General features: G+C 36.5%; 1 protein-coding gene across 2 annotated transcripts in view; it reads right to left on the bottom strand.

Annotated features, from left to right (window-relative positions):
- The window catches only part of LOC124554199 (zinc finger protein 708-like), a 119,144-nt gene that overhangs the window by 82,111 nt on the left and 16,996 nt on the right, over positions 1-20,037 (bottom strand). The window lies entirely within an intron of this gene.

Raw genomic sequence — 20,037 nt, 5'->3', positions numbered from 1 at the left:
TAATACGTTGTGACTGCAAAATACTAACATGAATTATTTACACAAGAGTGGAGTAACTTGTAGAAGTCAACTAAGAGTTCATTTTGGGATCTGAAAAATGTAGGAGCATGTGAAGAAATGATGACCTTACAACTGATCTCAGTAGATAACTGAAGAAAGACAAGCGTCTTTTTACAGTATTTGTAAATTTAGATTAAATAGACTGGGAAACTTTGAAGGTGGACTTATCTACATTGAGTCTAGAAAGTTGACTGCTGTTATAAGAGTTGAAGGACATGAACCCACGGCAGTAGTTGAGAAGGGAATGTGACTGAGTTGTACCCTATCTTCCCATTTTTTTCAGTCTGAACACCGGACAGGTCGTAAAAGAAACCAAGGAAAAAGTTAGAACAGAATTAATGTTCAAGAATACGAAATAAAAACCAGTGTTTACTGATAAAACTGTAATTCTGTCAGACAGAAAAAGGCTGGAAAGAATAATTGCACAGAAATTATGGAGTCTTCAAAAGAGCTTATAAGATGTAAATAAATATCCACAAAAGGACAACAGGGATGATGGAATGAAGTGAAATTAAATAACGTGGTGCTGAGAGAACCAGATTAGGAGTAGCAGATGATTTTCGCTATTTGAAGAAAAAATACCTGATGATGGCCAAAGTAGAGAGGATGCTACATGAAGACAAGCAATAGAAAAAGCATATCTCCACAAAGAAGTTAACATCAAACACATATTTAAGTTAGGAAAACTTTTTTGAAGGTATTTGTCTGAAGTGTAGTCTCATACAGATGTCAAATGTGAATGATAAACAATTCAGAAAAGAATAGAGGCATTTGAAACATGATACATGATGCTACACAAGAAGGCTGATGGAAGGTGCTAAATCAATCTGGGTACCAACTGACTACAAGAAGCTATCATTTTGTAGGATACATCACAAGGAATTAAGAAACTGTCAACTGGGTAATGGGGAGAAGTGTGGGGGTTGGTTTAGAAACTGTTGAGAAAGGAGGCTTACTACAGTAATCAGATTCAAATGGACATAGGTAGCAGTAGTAAGTAAGTAAGTGTCATGTGACTAGGGTCTCCCATCAGGTGGACCGTTCGCCGGGTGCAAGTCTTTTGATTTGAGCCACTTCGGCGACTTGTGTGTCAATGGGGATGAAATAATGATTAGGACAACACAGCTTCCAGTCCCTGAGCAGAGAAAATCTCCAACCCAGCCGGGAATTGAACCCGGGCCCTTAGGATTGACATTGTGTCATGTTGACCACTGAGCTACCAGGGGTGAACGCTAGCAGTAGTTATCCTAATATTTTGTTTCTGAATGAAGCACTGCTTATAAATCAAGGGCAAATCCATTTCTGCATCATGCAAACTGGTTAGTTGAAAATCCACACTGACAGAGAGAAAAGGATAAACAACTGTGTTCTGTCAACATGTGGTATATGCTTTGGAGGGACTGCATCGTTTGTCCTTGTTTTATTGATGGAGTTTCTATGGTTTGTAACATATGTCGCGTCCGTTTTAGAGTCCACTAGATACAAAACAATCCACATGACAAATCTTCTATCCACGCAGCACAGATGACTACAAATCTTCATGTCACAACACTTTGAGACCATTCGACTGATTGCTTGTAAAATATGAAATGGCTTGCCCACTCACCAGCCATAACACCTTTGGTCTTTTACTGGTTTAGAATATTAAAACGGGCAACTTACAATGCAAAATCAATTAATCCTGTGGTCATGAAGCACCATGCAACACATTTTGTACACTAGAACAGAGATTAGTGGGACCTCTTCACCTGACAGTGGAACAGAGGCGGAGCAACATATACTATTGCTAAGACCAATAGCAGCTTTTATTTGATGGCAAAAGAATGGCAATTGCTGCTAAGATAAACATTGTTGGATTCACTAGAAAGTCTTTCATGACTACCTGACTTGTCTGTCTGTGCTAGATTAAGGGTTAACCTGTTACCTGTGAACCAATTTCATGCTTCTTCTGTTATCCTCCAGAAATGTGTAGTATTATGAGTCTTGACCCTTTTTCAGAACATGTATTATTACCAAATGTCACTGAAGTGTTTTCTATTAATACATTGAAGTCTTATCAGATTTGTGTTACATCGCTCAACACCCACAAATTCCCTCCATAGCAAACTGTCTGTTTATCGAACATTTCATCTTCGCTGTAGTGCAGTGCTGTGGAGGAAGAAGAGATCATGAGCTGGTCAATATAGGCAATTGGGATGGGATCGTATTCAAAAAGTATCTACCCTTCTCCACCTCCAAACACACAACCCACTACACATTATAATGCTTAGAAGTGGTTTGCAGCATTGTCATCACGTATTACTATCTGATCATGTTCCACATGTTCCACCATTATACACTTTGTCAGACTCTCTTTAGGATATCAGAGAAAAAAGTAAACAATACTGTGCTTTTTTAAAAGTCTTCAGCAACTAGAAGCGTTAAAAATTACTTAAACAAGTTAGAAAATTCGTCACATTGTTGGCTATAGCTTAGGGAAAACTGCACCTTTCCATATTTACTCATTGTGAATATCTCTATTGTGGACTGTCTCATCCTGCATACAGGCGAAATGAGCATCAAGAGTTAAGCATAATTAACATAACTGGAGCCAAATACTTGGGTAAATTACAGAATGAGTGGCTAAAAAGGTACATTTTTAAAATCCTGCCTGATGTCAACTGCTAAACTGCAATAGACTTTGAACCAGACTCCCAAACTAATTAACTGTAAACAGATATGCTTAGTCCATATGGAAATTACTTTTAATTCCAGTACTGTGATTTTGACTCACATTTCAGACTACTTTCATCATTATTACTAACAACAAATAGACATAGTATCCAAGGCTCTGGCAAAATCACAATATTAAGAGGATAAGTCTTAACTTTTAGTTCTAGTAGACATTACATACTGATATAACATATTCTGTCCACTGTAGAGAAGTCTTTATGGAAGACTAACAGCTGTTATTCAATATTATATTACCAATAACCTTCTGAAGAAAAGGGGAAAAAAATGAGAACATGGGAAGGGGGATACGGATCTATGGTCACAGCTCACTTGCATACATCCACTTTTATAAATGTGTTTTACCACAGCATATTGCACTCTTTCAGCAAATACACCTCAACTCACTGGCCAACTGCAAAGATAACCAAAGGAGGTGGGGTACTATAAAGTTGACACTATATTTCAGTATTTTGGCTGAAATAACATCATAAATCACAAATTTTACTTCTTTTTGATCTGAAGCTTTTGTAATCCCTTCTATAGTCTATAAGGCAAAACTAAAGTCTAATGGAGGAATGGGTAATACCTGTATAAGTGTATTGCATCTCCTTTCAACAATTCATTTCTTACCCCCTTTGTTTACAGCTAATGTTTGGCTTATAAATTCAATGAATTGTTCCAATGACTTGAATTTAATTTCATCTGTTTCACTGCTACACTCCTCAGGGAGTTCATCATCATTTGTTTTACAGAGTTAAGAAAATTTCTTTCGAATAATGCCCAAACTTCCTTTGTCTTGTTCTTGTAATTTTGAATTTTTTAGGCGTAGTGCATAGTTTTGTCTTTCTCACAATTCTGTAATTCTACTTGAAGTGCACATTGTTTTGATAAGAGTTAGTCCTCTGAATTATGTACAGCTCTAAAGCTCACTCTTCCTGAAAAGACACTTTGATCTCTGTTGTTAACCATCCTCTCTAATGGGTGGGAAACATACGTTGCACGTACACCAGGGGTGGTACTGATGATCACCACCATTCCAACCTTGGATTTTCCTCAAATAGGTTATTCTTTATTTATAGGCTATAAACTGTAAACACAGATAGAACAGAATTCTGAAATGAATGTCATGACACAGGGAGGTGTAACTCTTCCAGGTACCAGGAGTCTCACTTTCCTCATTTGCACACAGAAGCCATTTTGTTCCATGGGTCTGTAGGGGATATTTTATTACATAGACATTGTTTCTCATTTGGGACTTTGTAATAGGTGCAGTCTTGAATAAGTAACTGGAAGGTAATTTCGGGTTCACTGCATAGACCACAAAATCACCAGTAAAAAAAGAAATGATTGCTTTCAACACTTTGATGGCACATTTCTTGTGTGTTTTTTGTTTCTGTTTCTGACTGCACTTTTTCATTTTATGATGGTGGAAATTTTACAGCTAGTAACACATGAACACATGACTACGGCTGTTGGATCTGCAGCAGATTCCATTATTGCTTGTAGTACAATTTTCAGAGTTTCACTTCTGGGGAATCAGCTAACAGCATATTTCATTGTTTTGCACTCAGCAGTACTCCGTCTGAAGTGATGGAGTGTGAAAAGCTGGGCCCATTTCATAAAATCTGAAGGAATTGTTTAAAAGGAAGAAAGAAATATGCACCAAAATGAAAGTTGGTGAAGCCCCCTTACAACTTATATAACTACTCATGAGAGAGAACATGCCATTACCTATGAAGATCTATGCATTTGGGCTCCTTAATTGCAAACGAGATGAACAATGGTAATTTCTGCTTATTCAAGGTGGTTAAGCAGAATCAAGCAGTCATAAAATTACATAGTTTACATTTTGTGGATGTTTCAAGGTGGTGTCTTTATTAGGCTATACTATAGGGAAATTCAAAGCTAATGAGAAGACAAAGCTTATTGTTATCTAAGCAACTGCAGCATGTACCACTGATTAATCAAAGGTTCAAGTGAGAACTGTGTGCAGGCCATAACCCACTACTTCATAGTAAAACATGGCGTTTTCTAATCTCCAATGCTATGACACATTTGTACACAAATGATGCAAGTCTTGTGTCAGTCTTCAGGAGCCTCAGGGAAATTAGGACCAAAAAGAAAGATAACATGCAAGGATCTTGTAATTGACAATGTAGAAAAAGACATGCTACTTACTGTCAAGAAGACAAGTTATGTTGCAGACAGGCACAATTAAAAGAACTAACATAAATCTTTCAGTCACAGTCTTCACCAGTAAAAGACACAAACCACTCATACACACAAGCAAGCACACTTCATCCACACGTGACAGCTAGCTCCAGCATCTAAGGCCAGAATGCAACTATCACATGGTATGCAAGCAGCAGTCTGGAGGGGGTGGGGAAAGGGGAAGGGGTAGTAGTGTAGGAGTGAGGAGAGAGGCTGATGCTGTCTGGAGTGTTAAGGGACTAATCTTGTAATTAATTTATCAAAGTATGGAGAAATATGAAACACCAGGTTACAACATTTTGTTCAAAACTTCTTGCTGTCTGGAGAAAATAATTCACTGCTTTTGTTGGACTACTGGGCTGTACATATCAGCTATGTCTTTCTGGAAGATGACAAAATGACTTGATATTATATGAATTCCCTAGGAATAATTAATGTGATTCAATCATTGACAAAAAATTTCTCAACAGTAGGAAGTAGTTTTCAGAAAATTGTTGGACAATCTGAGACAGCTAGATCTCCATCATTTCCCATCTATCAGCAGAAAATTATCTTTCAACTTTAGTTATTTGTGTTGTAAGTTTTCAAATTTGATCAAATATGTCTAGTAAACAAAACAATATGCAGAACAGAGATCATCTCAATTTTATCTAAATTACTGAGAAGTGCTTACTGCAGTAACTTCCATTTTTGTTAAGTGTGCCTAGTGCAAGGAAAATGTTTCTTTCTGTCACTCTGTGAACATTTCTTATTTTTGTGACAACTATAAGGAATAACAAAGGAATTATTTCATTGTGAGTAAAATGTGCAAATTTCAGAATTCATTACTATAACTGTTCTATATGGATTATTTTAAATTATGTATGTGTATGTACTATTCCAGTTTAAAACAAAGAATTCCTAATTGAAGTGATGGAAGAAATGTAATGTAAAGTCAAAATGTGCCACGAATTTCATTCTCTGTTAGTCATCTTTGCAATAATACATATAAAACAGTTTAGGTGTATGTCATATTTGGTAAAACTTAAGTGCTTGTAATTTCCATGTCTGTGTGTAGCCCTCGATTGTAACACTATTCTCTCTTGTCACAATTACTTCTGCTCATTCACTGTGCCACACACTAGTCAAAAAGTGCCATCAATAGTAGATCAACATGTGACAAAAAATATTAACTTCCACCATTTTTCAAAAATATTTAAAATTTGTCCTAGCAGCTAAAATTTTCATGGTTCATTTCTCCTGAAAAATTTCCACATGGGTTCTGAACTGTCAGAGTGGATCATTCCCTTGCGAGTTTTTTTAATTTCCATGCAAAAGTCTATCAATGGACCATTGGCTTTTGTTTCACACAAGAGAGAATATTGATACCAAAGCATTTTAGTTTATCAAGAATAATTTTGTTCTCCACGCAAGCAAAAACCTTAGCAACCCAACAGGATGATCCAAGTACATAGTTTTTCTTGGTTTGCTCTATCGAGACTTCGTATGAGAGGTTGTAAATGATTTTCTCTGGGAAACATCATTTACTAACAGCCAATTCTATAACTAATACAATATGTATGCAGAATTAGCCATACTGTGTATAGGTTGGGATTATTGCATCACCCTATGTATAGATGCAATATGAGGACAGGAAAAAGCTGTTTTATTTTCAGCCAATTTTGGCTCTATTTTTGACAATGTTTGTATTATTGTATGCCAAGTTTTGTGTCTTTTGTTAAAGTTTGATTTTAGTTTGTGATGGGTTATTTTTAAGTGCTTCGTGTTGTTTATTTCTGTTTTCTTTCATTGTTTTATTATCTTTGTTGCACATGATAACTATGAATTACAATATGTCTGTTGACATCAGATTTATTTACATTACTGGAGAAAGAAAACATTTTTTTAAATCTTAAATTTAATATATTAGAAATAAAATCTCTCTCCAACCATACACTTTAAAGTTTTTTAAATGAATACATTGACACAACTTTAAAATTCTCTCCTTTAGTATTATACCATCAACCCAACATTTTGCAGCAGCATGAAAGCAGCTGTCCAGAATCTTTATTTGAACTCAACAGACAAACTGCCTTCAGTCCATCATCATATGTTTCACAATATCTGCATCTCTTGTTGGCACAGAAATTTTTTACTATTAAATTATGAAGGGATGTGATTCATTAGCTTGGATCTGTGGCTAGGAGTTGCTTGCCAAGTTTGAAGGTGAAACTCTGTGATTCAGTATTTGCTTCACTTCTGCCTGAATTATTTGTCACTTCTAATTTTTCAGAAGCTTATCTTCAAAATGTCAAATTATCAAAAATTTGTTTACCCATATTTATAAAGAATCATTCAAACTCATTTCACTTGGAATACAGGAAAACACATTTCCTAATATTTACACACAAGTTGTACAAAACTGACTTGCTATGGAGAGATCACAAATGCAATTCAACTGCCCTGCACATCTGAATAGTATGCTGGTGAAAATATGAATATAACCAAATATAGTACTTGATTTTCACAAACCCATAAATCAACATGATGCTTCTGTCAACCAGTCACAACACAGGGCATAAATCATACAAACATGACTGACATTACACTACTTGGTGAATGATGTTTGTGATGAGTAGCCCAATCTGTTGCGTAGCCCAATGTCTAGGTTGTGTTGAAAGGTGGTAATTTGGTTGTGAGTTGGCAAAGCCAATAAATGTGATTCCATAAAAGCTATCATCCTACTCAGTAGTACGACTTAAAAACCATCATTTTATCTTATGTGCTGATAATGATATTTGCATACCATCATATACTCTGTCTTGCAAGTGGTTGATAGACGCAAAACTACCAATGTCATATTGATACACATGTCTGCAAAGCTGAAATGCTGTATTTGATAGTTTTCATATTTATAATTGAATACAAAGAAAATATGGAGTTTACTTGATGCACCACATTAAAGATCTCTCATACATGCATTACTTTTTATTCCATTTGTTGTCCCAGTATATCTACATGTAACATCTGTGATTAAAACTGCTATCAAACTGGAGTTCATTGGAAGCATCATGTTTTCATTTTACAATACATCTAGAGCTGTAGTTCTTTACACATGACATGAACTGTCATTGAAACATTACACACGAATCTCAGCTCACAAAAAATTAAAAACCCAATGTCAACATTCAACCACTACTGTCTTCACATTTATGGCAGTGTTTCATAAAACTGGGACAAGACTACATTTCATTAATTTCATAAAAAGTGCCACTTGTGTTATGTGGCTAAAAACTGTCAATTTCTCATTACTTTTTGTGCTGATTGAAAAAATGAGGGATTTGCTATGGGACATCATAAACATCAGCCAATATAGTTTAATGATGTTCTGATATGTGGCAGTGCTATATGTAGCCTTCAAAAAGGCATTTGTTATTACAGAGGTGGGTTCCAAGCAGAGAGCTGTCACCGAGTTTCCTTTGGTGGAAAACCAGAGCATGGCAGATATTCATAGGTGCCTGAGGGATGTCTTCAGAGACACAAGAATGAAGAAAAGCACAGTGAGCTGCTGGGCAAGGCATCTGTCATCATTATAAAAAGGGTGCACAACCCTCATAAAATCGAAGAAAAAAACTTCACCGTGTTCGTTGCCAGAAAAATGCAAATGAACTTCACTTTCTTCACGATAAGGCAAGACCTCACAAAAATCTGTGCACCTGAGAGCAGCTCACAAAACTTCATTGGACTGTTCTTCCTCACCCACACTACAACCTGGATCTTGCACATTACAACATTCATCTGTTTGTCCAAATGAAGGATGTACTCCATTGGAAGCTGCACACAAATGGCAGACAGATCATTGATGTAGCAGCATGTTGTCTCTGATGACAACCAGTAGAGTGCTACCATGTGGACATACAGGTCCTCCCAGTATGGTGGTGTAAGGTCATTGCACTGAATGGAAATTATGTTTAAAAATAAGATTTTGTAGGAAAAAAGTGGGGAATAATATGGTGTATTGACATCCTCAATAAAATCAACTTGCTTTCAGAAAAAAGTGTTCCATTACTTAACTAACTTTCATACACAACTGCACATACTTCAGCACAATACATGATAAGTCATCAACTGAACAGGCCCCAATAGACACTAACAATGTAAACATATCGGAAGGCCAATTATTTGAACTGAAAGCTAAAGTTAACTGCATAGTGGCATCAACTGGCAACTCAGGCACAAATATATGATTAAAAATATTTGCAGTATAAAACAGAATGAGGTAAAGCTCGCTAAAAAAGAAAATGAGTAAAAAATTATTTAACTATTGATATGTAAGTAACATGGAAAAGTAGGATACATAATGCCTCTCTGTAGTTGCCATCTGCAATGTACAGTTATCTGCCAGAACAAAATAACAATTAGATCAAACTACTACTCGCCAAGTGTGAACCAGCAGTAACAGGAACCCCCAAGAAACTAAAAGCAATAACAGGGAGAAGGCATCAAAATAGACAAGAAAATATTTGGAAAAATGCTTTATTATGGAAAGAGCATTTTCATTTAAAAACTCTTCTATGAATTTTTTCAAATTTGTAAAAATCACAAACTCACAAAGCTAATCCAAATGGCATCCTTTAGGAATATAGTGACATAATAAGATGTTGATCTGTGTGTCATACTTTATGTGAACAATTCTTTTTTTATATGTGAACCAATAGCTGTTTTATAATTATCTGTGTTACAAAGTTCTCTAAAACTGACATCAACATACATGTCTCTCTAACTAATATAGTATATTAGCATCTCATTTGTTATTAACTATTCATTCTTGAAGCCCTATTTTATGTCAAAGCTTATTATAATTATTGAAGCCCATTCCCATTTGAGTCTTGGAGGAAGAAAGAGCAATACTTTCAGACTCTTTTACTGTAAGACCACACATTTCTTTATTTGTATTTTGCATTTGTCATCTATAGTGCTCCTTGCAGGGTTTCCAAGGGTATGGGATTTTGTTTCATATGGTATTGATCTCTTCATCACTCATTACAGAGAGATAGTGATCAAACTTTTTTGTCATTAATCCATGACATGGAATTCAGTTTTATCATTATAGATTCCTACTTAAAACATTTGTGTAATAGCTCCTGTGCCTGTACTTCTGTCACATTCAAAGCAGCTATCAATAGTTATTACTTTTGTAACCCAATGTAACAGCATAACATCTCAAAAAGTTATTTGTTTTTATGCACAACTGAACACATAATATACAAAAATTTATATTTTAAACCAATTAACTACAACTAAGTATTCTAAACACTGATATAAAACTTTTATTTCAGGTCCCTCAATTTGACATACAGATGGAGCAGATGGGCTAGTGTGGGTCATGCAGCACAGCAGTGCAAGAAGCTATTGGGGCAGTGCGCACTCCATTTGTATAGGCACAACTGCTCACCTGGGTGTCTACTTGTTGGCAGATATAGGTCGGATCTGCCAGTTCTGTAGCTGACGTCATTAACACACACCTGACTTGCACATTGCACCATCCTCAGGGATCTGCGTGCTAGCTGTTTTCCATCATATGGGCTGGTCATGTTTGTACTTTCCTTTGTGCCAGTCTCTATGCTGGTGTTCCAACTCCCTTCTCCTCTGCTGCCCTCAATTGAGAGCCAGTTTCAAAGCCTGTACAGAAATGTGGGGCAAGCACCTGCTTCAGTCCATGCTGCACTGTTGAGTAAGGTGAATCATTAACCTAGCTGATATGGCTGCCTTGCTATTGTCCAGCAGTGTGAGGTTCTATAAAATAGTGCAAAATTTGAAACCCTCTACCAAGCTCAAGAAACCTACCTTTGCAAAACACCTCAATGTCTCTCACTCAAGTGTCCCAAATGTGCTACCTCATATACGGACTCACTATATACAAATGTGATAATCTAACATGTGATCTTGAGGTGCAAACTAGGGCATTGGCCTTGTCAGATCCTCCTTTACATGAAGTTGACTTGATTGCTGAATCACATGTACTATGGTAGTAGCAATGGATGTGCTTTCCAACAACTGACAGGGGGAGAAATTAGATTTGCACAGTAAGCAGACCCCTGGTGCCCTGTGCAGCTGACCAGCCAACCTTGCCTTCTGTCAAGTAACTGCGCAATGACACCAATGACAACATGTGGTGATATCACAACACTACCTGCCTTTCCCTGCAGGAATCTCAGTGGGTACAAGTATGTCAAAAAGTTGTGATCCCCATTCATGATGTTGGTCGGACATCCAGCGCTGTTCTTCCTCTGCACCCGTTTCTGCTCAAAGGGAAAGTTGGCAGTCCTAACATGAGTGTCATTTGGTGCATATTAGACAGGCTTGCTTATTCACAGGCTCCACGTGTAAGGTATGCTGAAAAGGAGGCCATTCGGTATCCGTTTATGACAGTCGTCATGCTGCAGGATGGTCTTCAAGAGTCTCAGTTTCCACAGCACTTTGAGGCTGTTTACAATGCCCTACAAGCATTGACTGAGTGTATTCCGTTGACACTGGTGGTGGATGGGCAACTGATTGGGTTTTAGGCAGATATATGGGCAACAGTCAGCCTAATTAACTTACAGGGGAAAATAGCGTAGTCAGCTGTCTGATGCAGTGAAAGCTTAGCAGGGTGAAAATGAGGGGATGCCTATTTAGCCTTAGGTGCCAACACTCTATAGTTTCTGAAAAAATTCAATGAAAGTTTCATTGTGACAGTATCAGTTCTCTTGTGTAATGTATATCTAGGTGAGTTGGAAACAAACTGCCCCTAATACAGTTTTGAATTTTAGCACCATGTGTTCAAATCCAGTCTCCTGTATTTTTTCCGCTCTCTCTTTTGTTGTCATGGAAATATGTGAGTTCAATATCTTTTCTACCATCATGATGTAATTATAGACAAAAGAAGAAAGCATTTCAAATACTTGTTGTATTGTTTATCATCAGATGTAGTATTTAAGAGAGATTTATCATCACAACTGACATGGATTAACGCTTTCCAAAAAACTGTTACCAACAGTATTTGCTCCTCTTATTGTCAGAGGCAAATACGGTCCTCAAATCCACCAAGGCTTAAACCAATTAGTGGTAGACAACATAATGTGTACACAACAGCCATAAAATCAGGACAGCTCACAAAAGAAACATATCATCAGTATTTGGAAAAAGTTTTGCGACCGTATGTAAAAATGGAGCCATTTCTCTACATTACTGAATCATACAGTGAGCAAAGTGGTCAATTATATGATTGGCTCTTTGTCGATGAAATCAGAATACTAACATTTTCATTAAAACGTCTATCGGCCATAGTGTATGTCATTATGTTAACCCTGTAGCATATCCTTTTACTGACGGGTGAAGAACAGCATTTGACAATTACATAAGTAATCTCTTCTCATTACACAGAGAAGGGAAATCCCAAGTAGAACTGAAGCTATTACAATACACGGCTTCATCCATAATCAACTGCAGGCTCCAGCTTTCAATAAAATGCTTTCACACACATAGTTTTCCGCAAAATTCTTGCCTGTAACCTCCCCCTCCCTAATCGGCCTACTGGATTGTGATGTAATTGATCATGACTACACATGCCTAATGAAATTTTACAGTGAGTAAGGCTATCCTTATCAGCAGAAAATAAAGCCGGTTAGTTGGAGGAAAGTGTACAACAGACATTTCTGAAGGAAGAATCTATTCTGCACTTAAGGAAAGAAACTGATGATAACTAGAACATAGGTGGAGTACACTGCAATCGCTCACAAACAGCACGGAGGAAAAGGGTACAACATAATATTTACTACAAAAATCACTGATAACACAAAGTAAACACCGATTTACTAAAAAGGGGATAATTAAATGGTCACCAGCTAACTACGGTAATGCATCTCCAGCATCTTGAGAAAAGTAATGGCAAAGAGATTTAAGCAATGATCACTGGTGTGGCAACAAGATTTTCATGCTTTTCCACTGCACAATTCATGAGAAAATACATGAATCAGAAAGCACTGAATTTGCAGTTACTTATTCTGGAATACTAAATTTTGAAAGTAAAGTTAAATGAAATTACTGGTTAAATAGATGACTGGCTTAATTTAAACGTTTCACATAAAAAAAATACTTTCAGAAACCTCAGTATAACATAATGCAAAATTTAGAAAAAGCAAACAATTTACTTTTGAGTAGTGAAAGATTGAACCAACTTTACTTTACGCAAACGTGCAATTGGTTTTACTTTTAAAACAAAAACAATAAAATACATGCCAAGACAGATGAAGTCGCTCGCTAAGCTAAATACAGAATAAAAGAAATTGTGAAATCTTAATTTGTGCTGCATCTTTAGTTATTAGTTTTTCCAGTGAAATTTTAGTTTAAGTAGCCTCAGTCATGTAATACAAAAATTAACAGTTACTGAGGCAGAAAATTTAGACCAAAACTGGTCATTAGAAAAAACAAAAAACTGATAGTAAATATTTAATCAATTTTCATATTCTTATGACACATTGTGATTGCATGGAAAGGAAACCAACCCTGCTTGGTAATAATGTCTCAGGACAATGACAACACAGGTGCCCTACAGGCTTGAGCTATTGCATGTTATTATTCAAGTTATTCACACTTTGTGAAAGAAATGCTGCTGGGCAATGTCAATGTAAGTTTATAATTTTTCACTTAACAGTCTTACAATGTTGCAGCTGTGCGGACGCCTAAGAAAGTAGCCAACGATAATGCTAAGCTGCCATTGTTGTTGTTGTTGTTGTTGTTGTTGTTGCTGCTGCTGCTGCTCGATGAGAACCCCAAGTCATCTCCAGAGCCACGAATAATTATAGGACAGGCAACAGTTTGAATTGCAGCTTCTTCGCATGTCAACTCCCCTACTGTCCTCTCAAAAGGGTTTACAAATCAGGCGTGTCTACATTGGCACGAGCATAGCTGCATACCGCGGCAGTGGGATCGCCCAACAAACACTTCTGCATTCTTTCATGACTCTTTCACAACTCAAGCTGCTCTGCTGCCTCACTGCTCACAACGTGACATTCTTCATATGCAAAGAAACAACGGCACAACTACTACCATTTCATAATTGCTATCGACACATTTCAATAATGTTCACTTGGCTATTACCCAGCAATTTCTTTATAATTACAATCAATTATATACAGTCAAAAATAAATACATTAGTACATCAATTACATATTAAATATAGTTTCTGGAATACAGCTTACAGCTTCAAAATCAAAAGTACAGTGCAAGTTATCAACAGATATTAAATGGCGAAAATTTTGGATTTTGGTGTTACAAGATCATGAGTTATTTACCTACATTAATAGGGATTTTTCCTAATTACACTACTGGACATTAAAATTGCTACACCAAGAAGAAATGCAGATGATAAACGGGTATTCATTGGACAAATATATTATACTAGAACTGACATGTGATTACATTTTCACGCAATTTGGGTGCATAGATACTGAGAAATCAGTACCCAGAACAACCACCTCTGACCATAATAACGGTCCTGATACGGCTGGGCATTGAGTCAAACAGAGCTTGGATGGTGTGTACCGGTACAGCTGCCCATGCAGCTTCAACACAATACCACAGTTCTTTCTTGAAATTCTTTGAGACTATTTTTGTCAGTCAGATGAATCTGCCTTACTCTTTTATTTTTGGTCACTTTCAGTTTTATCTTCACTATCATATACAACATGAATTGGTCACTGCCACAGCCTGCTCCAGGATAGGTCCTGCAATCTAGGACCAAAGTACGCCAGCATTGTCTCACCAAAATGAAATAAATCTGATTTCTAACCCTATTCCCTGGAGAAATCCATGTGCATTGATGCTGTGGGTGATGTTGAAAGAGGATATGCCAAACAGATAAGTTGTTATTCACGCAAAATTCCAGTAGCCACTACCCATGTTCATTTTTCACTTCCAGGCCATGAAGTCCAACCACAGAGCTCATGTGTCCATCATCTACAGTCTCACCTATCTTTGCATTAAAGTCACCTTGGATGACTAATATTTCCTTTTTGTGTATCTTTTTGATAATAATAGATGAATTCTATGAGTTGCTAGAAAATACTATGTCTGATGAAGCTACCGTGGGAGCATAAACCTGAATGATTTTGATATTGCATGGAACAGTTTTCATTTTAATGGAGATAATTCTGTTGCAAATGGGCTCACAGCAGGAAAGCATTACAGAGGTTCTTAGGAATCACTAGAGCAATGCCATTTTAATTCATATCCGCACATCCGGAAAAATATACTGTATTCTTTGCTTGAGTCATGAAGTGGTCACACCCTCTCCAGTGTCTCGCTGAGTCCAAGTACATCTAGCACATTAAGATCCATTTCTCTCTCCACGATAGCAAGCATTCCCGTCTGTAAGAGACCTCACACATTCCAGGTCGCTATCCTTTTAACACTTTGCAAGGATGGTTCAGATTGATCTTTGCATTCCAAGGCTCCTCTCAATCCTGCCCCCCCCCCCCCCCCCCTCAGAGATTTGACTGGAGGACTTACTCCGGAATCTAATTTAAGATTGAGTAAATCCATGAGGTTGTCTTGGGAAAATAGCAGTGGTGGTTTCCCATTGCCTTCCATGGTTTAAATGAGACCACCCCTAACATTGAGTCAGACGCCTTTTGTATCCATTCCTCTGGAGTACAGACACTATAGGTTTTCCTCTTTCGTCGTCGACACCATTCTGAAGCCATCCGTCACAGATGCCATCGAGGTCTTCACCATTACCCTGGGAAGAGGCCCTATACAGGGTACCAGAAGAACCCTGGTTCTTTTTATGAGGTTGATACTCCTCCTGCTCCTCCTTCCTGGGAATGAGAGATTAACAGAAAGAGCAATATTTACAAACAATATAATGCTGCATCACTGGATCGATATGTTATCTGAAAACTTCTATTTGTGTTCTGAGGAATTATGAGCTTAAAATGGTCATATGGGGTGAAGAAAAGTATATTTGGCTGATTAGCAGATAGATGCTAGACTGATGTGAATATTCTTGCTGTCAGTTCCCTTTTTGGAACATTTCATGAGGATTTAATTTTCTGTTTGAATGAGTAGTACTCAGAGTTGAGTAGAGAAGTAAGGCAAGGATTTGGTACAACTTCCAGCCCCTTAATTTTGATTTGAATAGTAATTAAGTTATGTAATGGTGACACTATTTTTTTTTCATTATGTGATGATTAGTAAATTTGTGCTAGTGCGCATGTTGAATTTTTGCTATTTTTGCAAATGGAAAAGTGAGCAAATCTTTCAAGTTTAACCAGTTTCAGACAGTTATGACTTAAGAGTAATGTTTTGTATTGTAATGTGCACTTGATTTTAAAATTTTTCTCGTCCATACCTTTCGTACTATAGTCAGATTTGTCAATAATTATTGTAATGTTATGAGAACTATGTATTTAATTTATGATGTAAGGACTATCATTCGCCATTAGTGTTAAACAACTTTTTTAGACTTGAGTTAGAAGTAAAATAAGTGTACTAAAGTAGGGTATTTTGTCTCATTTTTTCATGTACTGTGGTGGAGGAGAACCACCTCCAAGGGAACTGACAGCAGTGCATTTCCTGGCTAACTGCCACTTGGACCTGTTGAAGGCGTGGACAGCTTGGAGAGAAAGTGTTTAAAAGCTCATTGAAAAAGTGAAACTGCCTGTGAAAAAAAAACTGAGCACTGAGCAAGTGAACTGCAATGTGCAGTGTAATCTAATTTTTTTTTTCAACTCATGAGGATTTAATTTGTTTAGCAAGGCAGTGCTTGTACCAAGTGGTATGTGTTTTAAAATGTAAGTCTTTGCTTACCCAAAAAGGACATCTCTTATGATGAAGATGCATAAATTTTGTTAAAAGTATAACTTGTAGATATTTTGTGATCTTTATGTAATTACTTTGTATGGGGATTTTCGTATGGCTAGTTCACATACATATAAATTTGAAAAAAACATATGGACTGTACTCTTTGATAGAATTTCTTACGAAATATTTTTGTGTGTGTAGATTTTAAACCCAAGTTCTGGCATCACTTGTTAGTGAACTGCCCATTTAGCTATTAGCAATATCTATCTGGTCAATCCAATGAGGGGGTGACATGACGAAGCAAGTTGGGATAATTTTAATTCCACTCTTGCTTTGCCATCTGAAATTCAATTTTTTTTTTTTTTTTTTTAGTGTTATCTAATTACCATTAACATACATGAATATTTTCTGCATTTTCATAAAAGAGAAAGATTGCCCCCTTAGTTTTAAGGGGACCACACCATGGTTCAGGTCGAAAAAAATTGATTTTTGATAGATTAAGGCTTTATTTAAGTACTCTGAAAAAGAATTAGCTGAAAAAAAATTTTTTTTGAGCATTTAAAGAACATTTTCCTACCACCTGTATTTATGTGCCATGCCCACTTTCCTGCATGTATTATAGATCTTTATATCCCTTACACTGCATGTTTTTTTTTATTATTTTTTTTTTCCTCCCGAGTGTGTTGGGTATCCTTCGAATGCAACGGTTGGTACTCTTGTTTCTGCTGTTTGTAAACGACACGCTTTCAAACACGTGGTCAGTTTTGTTCAAGTGTGATTGTGAGTAGTTGTTATACTTATGTTTGCAGTGCCTGTTTACATGTGTTTTGTTGTGTTTATTGAACATGACGAAATGTAAAGGCATTTTCAAGAAACGACAATTTAGAGGAAACAAGTTTAGAAAGTTTTCTGTACAAGAGGTTATGTTGCCTGGCAACGATGTTTCTAATTGTAATTATTCAACGAGTGCATCATCAAAGAAGCTCTCACCATTTCAACGAATTTACTGTTAAGTGACAAGGGGTGAAGTAACATCATTATAAATTTGAGATTATTATCAGATGTAATTTCTAAATTTGTACAATATAGACAGTGTGGTGAATTACGTGTGAAAATTTGTGAGAGTGCCTGTGGGAGAAAAGACATAGCAATTGCTTTGGATTTAATTTGCACAAAATGCTCAGCTGTGATTTCATTTATGAGTTCTTCAAAACCAGATGCAAGTGGCCCTTATGCAATCAAAACTAGATTAGTTTATGCCTTACGACCCATTAGCAAGGGAATGGTTGCAGGGAGAACATTTTGTTCAGTGATGAACTTACATCAACCACCAAATAAATTTGAAAAAATGACTGCAATATTAGAGAAAGCTGTATGTGAGGTCAGTGAGGAAAGCATGAAACTGGTTGCTAGGGAAGCAGCGGAAGAAAATTATGGATGTTTAGATATTGCAGTTGCATTTAATGGAAGTTTGCAGAAAAGAGGACATACTTCTCTGAATGGAGTAGTGATTGCCACGAGTGTAGACACCAGTAAATTGTTAGATAAATATTGCAAATAATGTATAGTAGTCAATGAACATAAAGAACACAGCTCTGTGGCTAATGTTAGAGGAACAAGTGGTGGTATGGAAGTTCATGGAGTACAACAAATATTTCATCGCTCCATAGAAACAAGAGGCATATGGTACACCAAATATTTGGGAGATGGTGACAGTAAGGCATACAAAAATGTGGTGAACTCTAATCCATATGGAGATGCCATTATTAGCAAAACAGAATGTGTAGGGCATGTTCAAAATGTTTGGGAACAAGGCTGAGAAAACTAAGTGTTGATATGAGAGGAAAAAAATTAGAAGATGGAAAATTGTTGACCGTACAGGGTCGGTTAACTAAAACTGAAATAGAAAACTTGCAGGTATACTACGGGCAGGCAATTACGAGAAATAAAGAAAATCTGGAAGCAATGAAGAGAGATGTTTGGGCCATATTCTTCCATAAGTTCTCTACTGATAATAAGCTATGTAATGGATTGTGTCCATCAGGAGAAAATTCATGGTGCAAACACAATAGGGTTCAGGCAACTGGAGAATCTTATTCTCACCAGCATTCTCTTCCTGCTGCTGTTGTTACAGCAATTAAACCTATTTTTTGAGACTTGGCTCATCCTGACCTTCTAAGGAAATGTCTGCATGGGCAAACACAGAACCCAAATGGATGTTCCAACAGCATAATTTGGAACTGCCTTCCTAAAACTGTATTTGTAGGCATACCTACAATGAAACTAGGAAGTTCATGATGCTGTTATTACATTGAATTGTGGTAATATTGGAAAGTGTTGGGTACTGAAAAAGCTGGGAATTAATCATGGTGAAAATATGATAACTGAGCTGCAACATTGCGATAAAATGAGGATAGCCGATGCAGACAGGTCTGCATCTAATATAGCCAAGACTGCAAGACAAACATCCACGAAGGTGAAAAAAGAAGCTGGAAGACCTGCTAGACGCAGAGCAGGACAGTTTTAATTAACTGTAAGTAACAAATATCGAAAAATTTTTCTTTAAAGTCAATTTCCTGCAAACTGAAATTTTCAGTACATATGCCCCATTATATCGGAAACTATCATAGATAAATGAATGAAATTTTCAGAGACTCTGCATAACTTAAAAAGCCACCTCTTATTCTACATTCATTAATATTCCCCCATTAGGAAGTTCACAAAAAATATTTTCTGCACAAAAAACTTAATTTTTTTGTTAATAAATTTAAAAAAGTATTTCTTAAAAACTATAAAATGGATAAAGTAGATTTTAGTACGGTTGACTATTAGCATCATGCAACATACAGTGAAAGTACTAAGGTCCTGCATCAAATAGTTTTTTTTCAGAAATGGGTCAAATACTTGCCTAAATTAACATGGGTTAGATAGGCAGGGTGTGGTCCCCTTAAAGAATATAACACCAGATCTAATTTCGTGCTTAGTTTTATGTATGTAATTGATTTTCTAATTTATTTTGACTATTACTAGTTAGCATCTTTTATTATAAGGCACAATCAGTAATTGTTTCATAACTCAAATTCTATTGTTGGCATATAAACAAACATAAATCCTGTAATAATTGTAAATATTTAGAAGACGAAATGCTAGTATTCTTAAAGTATCGATTTGGCTCTGGTCGGAAACATGTTAGCAAAGCCAGCCCTTAATTAATTCCAAAGTAATTAACAG

The sequence above is a fragment of the Schistocerca americana genome, chromosome 11 (assembly GCF_021461395.2).
Source record: "Schistocerca americana isolate TAMUIC-IGC-003095 chromosome 11, iqSchAmer2.1, whole genome shotgun sequence".
NCBI lineage: Eukaryota > Metazoa > Arthropoda > Insecta > Orthoptera > Acrididae > Schistocerca > Schistocerca americana.
Note: the sequence above shows the minus strand (reverse complement) of the source record. Positions and strands in the feature narration are given on the sequence as shown.